At 34.8% G+C, this 9,403-nt stretch overlaps 1 pseudogene; it reads right to left on the reverse strand.

The window, feature by feature from the left end:
* Positions 1–7,469: 7,469 nt before the first annotated feature.
* LOC105036980 (wall-associated receptor kinase 17-like) lies at positions 7,470–9,075 on the reverse strand (annotated as a pseudogene).
* Positions 9,076–9,403: the final 328 nt, after the last annotated feature.

Raw genomic sequence — 9,403 nt, forward strand, 5'->3', positions numbered from 1 at the left:
AAAAATTAGGATCTCAATCCCACTAAAAAACTAGATGATATGTTTCCTCATTTTTTATATTTGAAGGCTATGAAATTCATTAAAATAGTAGGAGACATATTTAGATAAAAATCTCATCTAAATTGTGTATGTCATCATGAGTAGTTCTTTTATATTTTTATATACACATCTGCATCTTCACTATCACTGTATGATATTTTTGATATTTTTAAATTGATCGAATTTCAAAGAATGGTTGAGGAACCTAAGAATAGTTCTCATATAAGAGATAATTTTCTATTCTCCTAATTGCGATTTATTCAGAGATGATACTATAAAGAAAGAAAAACCGCATATGAGATATGACGGAGATGACAGCATAACTGTCAAATGTATCTTGATTAACTTAATCATGTGATTAAGTTATTATCATAGATAGTGAGTTAATCTAGGATTTGATCCTACTAACTCTCCTGGATTTCTTCTTTAGTATCTTCTAGGATGAGGAGGTGAAGATTGTCTTTACTATGGGTGTCTATTATCATTACAGTAATAATGAGCATTAGAGATAAATTGTAAGAGTTATCTTATGAGTATGAAGCAGTAGCAGGATGTAAAAGTTACATCTGCTAATAATTTATATATGATACAAACTAATTTATCATTGAGTATTTCAGCTTTAAAATTTTGGATACGTGATACCTTATATAGGTTCCACTTATGCAAAGCATTACTGGACTTGTAAAGTTGAAGTGAGATGACTACATACTTTTTGGCACCAATGAATAGTCCATTCATGCTAAGGCTGTAGAAACTTACTAGCAAGATTTAGAAACTAGTAGACTATTGTTCTATGTCTAAATTTATCAGAAACATTAATTCAATTCCTTTGCTATTGTAGCATGGTTTTAAAATTAATGTTAAAAGTAAAAATTACTCTCCTTCTGATAAATTTTATGGCTATAGATTTATGATAATGGTCTCATATTTCTGTCACTCAATGATGTTGTTCTTCATATTGATGAGAATAAGAAATGAATATATGATAGTCACATATCTCTGACATTGCCAACTTGGTCATTTTTTGTGAGTCTAAGATAAACAAGTAATACAAAGAAGAGTTCTTTGTCTGTATGATTTTGAATCATATGAAACTTGTAAATCTTATCTTATGGGTAAAATGATCAAGATCTTATTTATTGGATATGAAAAAAGGTGTGAGCAAATTATTAGACCTTGTATATATAGATGTTCAAAGGTTAATAATATCTCGATCCAGAGATGGATACTTCATATGAGATATAGTGTGTTCTCTAATATACTTCACAAACTTTATTATCTCATTCTGGGGATATGCCCTAGAAATTACTGCATGTGTTTTGAATTAGATACCATCAAAATCTGTTACTAGCACTCCATATGAGATATGAAAAGAGGCAGGTTGCCCAACTTATATGAAAAGAATTGATGTATATAAGTTTTGTGCTAGAACAGATTTATATAAGTTTATAGGTTATCTTAAAAAATAGTATACGATACTACTTCTACCACCCTACTAGACAAAAAGTGTTTTGTCAGTAGGTATGCCACCTTTTGAAAAAAAAAATTTAAGAAGGAGACAGTGGGAAGATAATTAAACTTGAGAAGTTCAAGACCTATAAACTTTTTCATCATTATTTGTGGAGTGTCCACAAGTTGATCCTTGACCAGATGTGCTCATTGATGAAGCACAACCATGATATACATCTCCTCATTGAAGGTCAATCTGAGTGTGTAGCATACCACTCAAAATATGAGTTTGTCATTATAAATAACTGTACACCATACATCATTGAGAATGATATTTTTTTGATCTATTCACAGATAATCATGAGTAGAGACTCTGACGGATATATGATATCTAAAATGAACTCCCTGTACATCAATCAAGTATAGACTATGGTTGAAGCACCTATGGGTATGACCCAACAGGTTGCTAATAGGAATGACAATTCAGATTTTTATTTGCTATTGCCGCACACCATTTGGAGAGTGAGGGCAAATACATTTATGGATAAAAGCAGATATTAAGGAGCAAGGTACTTCTATTTTTGATGAGATAGCCAAAATATTTGACTTTATCGAATATAAATGAACCATGTGTTTGTGCAAGAAGATCAGTGGGAGTCCCACTAACTTCTTGATTTTATATATGAATGACATACAGCATATTGAGAAGGTAGTCCCGATATTGTACTCGATCAATGACATGCTTATCATAAAAATTTTCATGAAAAAGACTTGGATATAGCATCCAATATGTTTGGCATTTATAGTGATAGATGTAAATGGATGCTGGGCTTTCCTAGTCTAAGTACATGGATTTTATGTTGAAGAGCTTCAACATGAATAGATGTAAAAGTGTTTACTTATCCATATATTCAATATACCAAGCCTGATATTATTTATGCATTATGCATAATCATTGTTTCAGGCAGATCCATGATAGAATCTTTTGAAAACCATGAAAAGCATTCTCAAAGTACTTGAGAAGTACTAGAGGAGCAGTAAATTGAAAGAGTTTCAAATAGTAAACTGTGTTTGACTCAGTTAATTGCTGTTAGTAAAGATTACTAAGAAAAATCGCCTGATGAAGGATTCATCACTGAGTTGGGTGTGGTCTCAGCAGAAACCCACGCACATCCTATGGTATTTTCACCTCATTCATGATTTGATCATAAAATAAGTTCATATAAAGAATAGTATAATGGACCAATTTACTAAGTCTTAACACAGCAACAGTGTGTTCGCCACCTTGAATGTATGGGCATCAGGTACGGGATGATTGACTTTAGTGCAAATGAGAAATTGAAAAAATAGTGCCCTACAAGCCAATCGCATAGGTGATGTGAAGGAATTTTTCTGTGTTATCTTCTTACTCATTTGCATGATATTACTTAGTTTTATTTATGAGGTATTGTGTTTTATCATTTGCTGCATTATATTTTTATGATTATGATAAACTCCATAGATTAGAGCAATAATTTTAGAGCCATGATGAGATCGTGCCAGTGAGACCTAAAATCTTGATAGTCCTAATCTAAAATATTTTCAGTCATTAAATCATCAAGTCAGAGATCGATGATACCGATAAGACTGGTACATCCTATGTATGCTCGATGGAGAGAGTGGTTGATCTCACAATCACTTGTGTGGTGACACTAATACAAGAATGTAGGTGCTTATTGGAGAATGAGTTCACAGAACTGACCCGTAAGAAGAATATCAGATGGAGTCTTACAGTATATCGACAGATGATTCTTCAGTGGGAGTGGTGCATGTGATCCTTTGACCTGAGATCACTATGGTACCTTGTGTGTATGGATCCTTACTTTGATTTATTTTCTAGCACACTACTTTGAGATGTGTGTGGGATATTTTAGGTATGGTGAAGTATGCATGAAGGTTGTGAGTGGTCAACAAAGAATCGATCACTCCTTGTAGGAGGAGAGACATCCAATGTGATCTCATAGGATGATGACTATGAGAGTCTCTGGTCAGAGCAGGGATGAACAGTAGAAAAAATTTTTACTGGTTCATCAATCAAGTCATCATTATTAGATCGAGATACATATGGATAGGTATTTGAGTTTGACATATTTCTATGCCCATGGCTTATCTGAGATATTGTGTGATCGAAAGATTGAATTGCATAGTAACTCATCATGGAAGGATAATTTTGATATTTCTATCAAATTTTAAATATTTTGGATAGTCATGACACATTACTAGACGTCAATCTTAACTTATGGACTCATCAGAATTTAAAGAGTTTAATTCGAGAATTAATTAGAAAGAGTCCTAGTTGATTGGGACTCTTGGACTGACCTAATCTAATCGGATTAGGGCTACATCGAGAGTTTGAGTCTACTGCTGGCTAGATTTGGAACCCAATGGGTCAACACAATAGAGATTTGGTCTTGATCCAATCTATTTAGATTTATTATAAATTCAATGGATTAATTAAATTGCTAGCACATAAATTAACCCAAGTTTCCAATTGGGTTCAGTGCAAAGATATTTGTGCTAACCCTTGACTTGTTGTCTTGACCTAATGTGATTGGGTTTGAACCATCTAATTATTAGGTGGCTTATTTGATTTTTATGGAAGAGTTTTATATGAGATTAACCTCCTCCACGTCAAAAGCCATGCACAAATAAATGTTCCGCCCCATTTAATTTAGGCATTAAAGAAGAGGAATCCTTCTTTCATACTCCTCTTAATTTTCTTATATGATTCCATACGTCCCTTTATTTTTTGCGCTATCAGATGGTGCCTTGGGATATGTGGGTGTGGAAGAGAAGGAGGAGTCCTTCTCTTGGAAGGAACTCCACACCAAATTAATTGAGATGCCACTTGATTTTGTGTGATGAAATAGAAGAGTCCATTTCATATTAGACTCTTAGTTTCTCATGCCATTCCCTTATCCACGCACCATCAGATGGCGTTCAGATTTTTCTATGCAGAGGAGTTCTTCTGCTGATAAAACTCGTCTTATTCCATGTCATGCTCCTTTGAATTTCATGCTAAAAATTTATTTTTATCGTGTAAGGGAGATGGGACGCCAAGAGTTGGTGCCCTTTGAAAATTATGTGGTGCCTCTTCATTCCTTATATAAGGGGTGCCCCATATGGGATAAAATCCATTCCAAATTGGCATTAGGCATGGGATTAGATGAGAAAAAGATAGGAAAAATTTGAAAAGAAAAAGATAAGGAAAAGAGAGAGAAAAATAGAAAGGAAAGGCCCTGATCAATCACGTGTGAATCACCATTGGAGGGCTTCTACTTTGGAGTCTTGTGGAGATCTCATGATTGCCAGATCATTATCTTCATGTTGGTATATGACTTCTGATCTTTTCTTATTATATATAATTATGTTATTTGATTGCAATCATCAAGGTGTTTCTAGGCCTTTTGGGTTTCGGTAGTCTAGTTTAATTGTTAAACTTGTTTTCAATTGTTGAATGCATATAAAAATTTTTAAAATTTATATTCCACTGCATTACCGAAACCCAACAGGGAGGTGTGGAGGCTTGGATCTTTGGATTGCTTAGGGTTTAGAGATCACATCTCAAGGCCTTTTTATAGGCCAGAAAGAGTCCTATTTAATTTAGAACTTTGATCAAATCAGATCCTTATCTCATAAGGAACCCAAAACCAACTCATACTAGGACTCTTGGATGCCTCCTATCTACCTTAATTGGCATCAAACCTTGATGGGGCGTGTGCCCCATCTTAGTCTCCCAATCCTTGTCGCATAAGGTCGAGGGGGTGCCAACAGTTGGCATCCCATGGATCTAATTCAATTTGGATACGAGCTCAATTTCTTTCAACTTCAATTATGATGAAAAATCAACTCTTGACTGCCCACATTACGTGCAATTGACTTGGTCTAATTTCTATCTCATAGGGATTCAAGTCTAGAGGATTTGGGTTTAACCATATGCTAGCATAGTATTCCTAAACCTAATAAAATTTTTCAAATCATTAACACAATTGAACCATATAAGTCCAATTACTCAATTCTAGATAAATTTTCTTTATGTGTGACTCTATAGGTTCAATTCTATTTGGTAATAGGATATATTGTGATCTCCATCAACAATATCATTGAAACTCCTTTCAATAGATTGGAACTCTTTTCAATTCAGTTAATTTGAGAATTATTGATCATCCGAATAATTTTTAATTGATCCTATAATCCATCAGTGATACCTAACAGTATACACTGACAATCCAGCAGAACTGAATAGATGAACCTCTAAGTGCAGTTGCCGTATGATCCGATTGTTTTATCATAAGTCCGGATAAGACTAAGTTTATGGATAACTCATCAATCTAATCTTGTTATATGTAAGATTCAATCAATTTGAGTTCTTAATAAAATTTTATGGAAACTCCTTTCTATCATTCATATTTGCCATAGTCATGGACTTTCGAACTCAGTTTTATGATCTTCATAGGACTTCTCCCTTACTACCAAGATCGATAGATTACATATAAGTGCACACCCTATTCCTACAATAAATCTACTGCAGCCAACATACACCTCAAGATTCTGCATGACTAGGAGATCGAGTTATGATGTAGTCAAACTACAGCAGTCTCATTATGAATAGTCAAGCATCGTAGGTTCGAGAACTATTCATACTTCTGCAGCATCGAGTATGTCATAACGAGAAGGTAGATATCTAAGTGACTGTTCATGTTGGTTACACTCGATACCCTTGTTCTCTAACAAGCATCTATACTTTTACTCAGTATCTCCACACTATAGATTCGAGACTCATCTATCCATAAGAAAGTGATCCATGCACCAACCTATCTGAACTAATCAACATTTTCGTGATGATCTTACGGTCGGAAGCAGTTTATAAATTAACTATCAATGACACATATATCAAATTTTTAATTTTTAAGAATATGTGTCATCATCTTGTTAATTCATTAAATGATTCATAGACACATTACACAATATGAATGGATAAATAACTCAAATTTTATTTTATTAATAAGTCAAAATTATAAACTATGTCTTTAAAAAGATTACATGTATCGGCCTAATTAGCTTCTAGGGCATACATCTAATATTAGTAGGCTAAAATCATAGTTAGACAAAAGAATAACCAAAATCAAGTACTCCATAATATTTGATTTCAAGTAATTTTATTTTTTTGATTTACAAACTATATATTTAAAATTTAGCATGTAAGAATGAGAATTTTCACCAAGGCATGCTATAAGTATCTGAACAGCTTGAAATTGACCTTAGCTAATGAAGCAAATCAACTAATGAAAGCTTGCCATCTAGCCACCAACTGACCACTCAAAGCTTGCCATGTGGCCAATTGAGAAGGTACACAGAGAGTCTTTCGTATTTTAATCTCTGCCCCTAGTTGGTAGCACCTCAGCCATGATTGTGATGTATTTCCAAACAAACACAGTATACAAGCAATTTACGCAGCCAAGAAGCATAGATATAATTCTCGGGCAAGATACATGGGTTGTTAGCATAACGGCCAGCATACACATCTGAACTACTTGACAATAGGCTCTAACCCTCACCCATATATTACATTCCTCGGGGCCCTTTGGATAACTTCTCTTTTGACTCTCGTATGCTATTTCTCTACCACTCTCTGGCCTCCTCCTATTCCCAAAGAGCCATCTTTGACTTAGGCATCAAAAGATCGCCAGCTAGACATGCTCTGGTGGGTGGAGTTCCATGTGTTTGTTGTTTCAAGTTAGATCTAACATCGGAGCATCGACCCAACACCAACTTGAAGGCATATGGTATTGAAGCCCTTGCCAAGTAAGTGCAGCAGCCATCGGATCATCACTGTGGAGGCATGCAGTGACCCTCATCCGATCTTTCCAATCTAGATGATGGATGAATCGAGCACTTTAGTAACATAGTCGGCTATAATGTGAGATAATTACATCGAGAAGTATAGCTAGATCACTAGTTTTTATCACATATATAGATCTTCGATAGTACAATATGTAAATTAGAGATAGTAGTAAAACAGAAAGTTCAAAGAATTATTTGATCAACATTTGCTTAGGAAAGTAGAAAGCATCAATAGCATAGAAAATATCTTAACAGCTCTCAACAACAAGAGTGAGTTGTCATAGATTCATCACCTTAGGTGATCCATGGAAGCTAAGATATAACTTTCTAAAATTATATTATCTACTTTCCTCCTCAATGCATATTTTTGAAGATCCAATCTCATCTATTGAGTGTTCCATTTCCTTGAGATTGGGAACCAACTGTTGCTTATGGAACCTCCTTAGCCCTTCTAACTCCATGGCAACTTCTTTCATAGTTGGCCTTCCTTCTCCTTTCAAATTTAAGCACCTCCTAGCAAGTTGTGCAGCCAAAAAGAGTTGCTCTATTCCAGCTTGCTCTACAATCTGTGGCTCTAGCAATTGAAGGTAGTGCTGTTCATCAAACATTAAGGTGAAATATATAGCTAGATTCCTCTGATCTTCCGACCTAGTAAAAGATATTGGAGTTTCCCTAGTTAATAGCTCCACAAGAACGACCCCAAAGCTATAGACATCGCTCTTCTCTGTTAGCATGCTTGAGTGGAAGTACTCTGGATCTAAGTATCCAAATGTCCCATGCACAAGGGTGGTTATATGTGATTGATCAAATGAGACCAACCTCGAAGCTCCAAAGTCTGATACTTTAGCGGTATAATTCTCATCTAAGAGTAAATTTGTGGACTTGACATCTCTGTGAATGATTGGTACTGAAGCAGCTGAGTGCAGATATGCCAACGCTCCAGCAGCTTCTGCAGCTATCCTTAGACGAACTTCCCATGGCATTGAAAAATCATGACTGTCACCATGGATATGGTGGAAGAGGGTTCTGTTGGATATGAACTCATACACAAGCAATGGAACTTGGGCTCCAAACAGCAGCCCAAGAGTCTGACAACATTCCTATGATTGATTTGAGAAAGGATGATGATCTCATTGATGAATTACTCGATTTGGCTCTCGTCAACAAATTTGGACTTCTTGATGGCCACAACTTCCAGGCTTGGCAAAACACCTTTGTATACAGTACCATATCCACCATGACCAAGGATTTGGCTTTCATTGAAGTTGTTGGTTGCTTTTTCTAGTTCCTTTGTACTGAAAATCTTTACTGTTGCATTAGAAGAACCTTGACTTAAGATTTGCTGATGCAGAAACAAGCCTCCATTTTGTTGAAAGAACTTGGCTTTCATCTTGATTAGTTTTCTTTTCTTCAAGATCCAGTAAGACAATATACTTCCCATGATTAGAACTAATAAGAGGCTTAGCCCCACACCTGCATACAAACAGCGGGAGGTTCAATTTTGGTAGTTCTTTCCAGTAGAAGCAGGAATTGGTTTTATTGCTAAGTTTTGAAATTTTAAACAATATGAGGAATTTTACCACTCCAATTATGAGCTTGTTTGTTCAGGAAAAAAATATAGCAACAAGTACTTCTACATGACATTATCTTGATCATCAAAAATTAGATTTGAAGCCAATGTTATGTCACATTTTTATGGGACCAATTAAATTCTATTCCCATAAGGATTAATAACATACCTACAACATCTCATCATGAATAATATAACTATGCTTCTCAGTGAACAACAAATTTTCAAAAAAAATTTTAGAGAAAAGTATAATCACAGAGTTGAGGCATGCCATGTGAGCAGCTTTAAATTGCAACTCCATATCCAGTGTCTAAGGGAATGGTAGTAAAACTAAACAAGAACCATAAGTAATCTTAATAGCAACACATGAATAAAAAAGAAGACATGATTAAGATTATCTTGATTAAGCATTTTCTTTTAACATAAAAAACTGATAACTTTTACAAAAAATAAGATAATTTG

The sequence above is a fragment of the Elaeis guineensis genome, chromosome 4, assembly GCF_000442705.2.
Source record: "Elaeis guineensis isolate ETL-2024a chromosome 4, EG11, whole genome shotgun sequence".
NCBI classification, from domain to species: Eukaryota; Viridiplantae; Streptophyta; class Magnoliopsida; order Arecales; family Arecaceae; genus Elaeis; species Elaeis guineensis.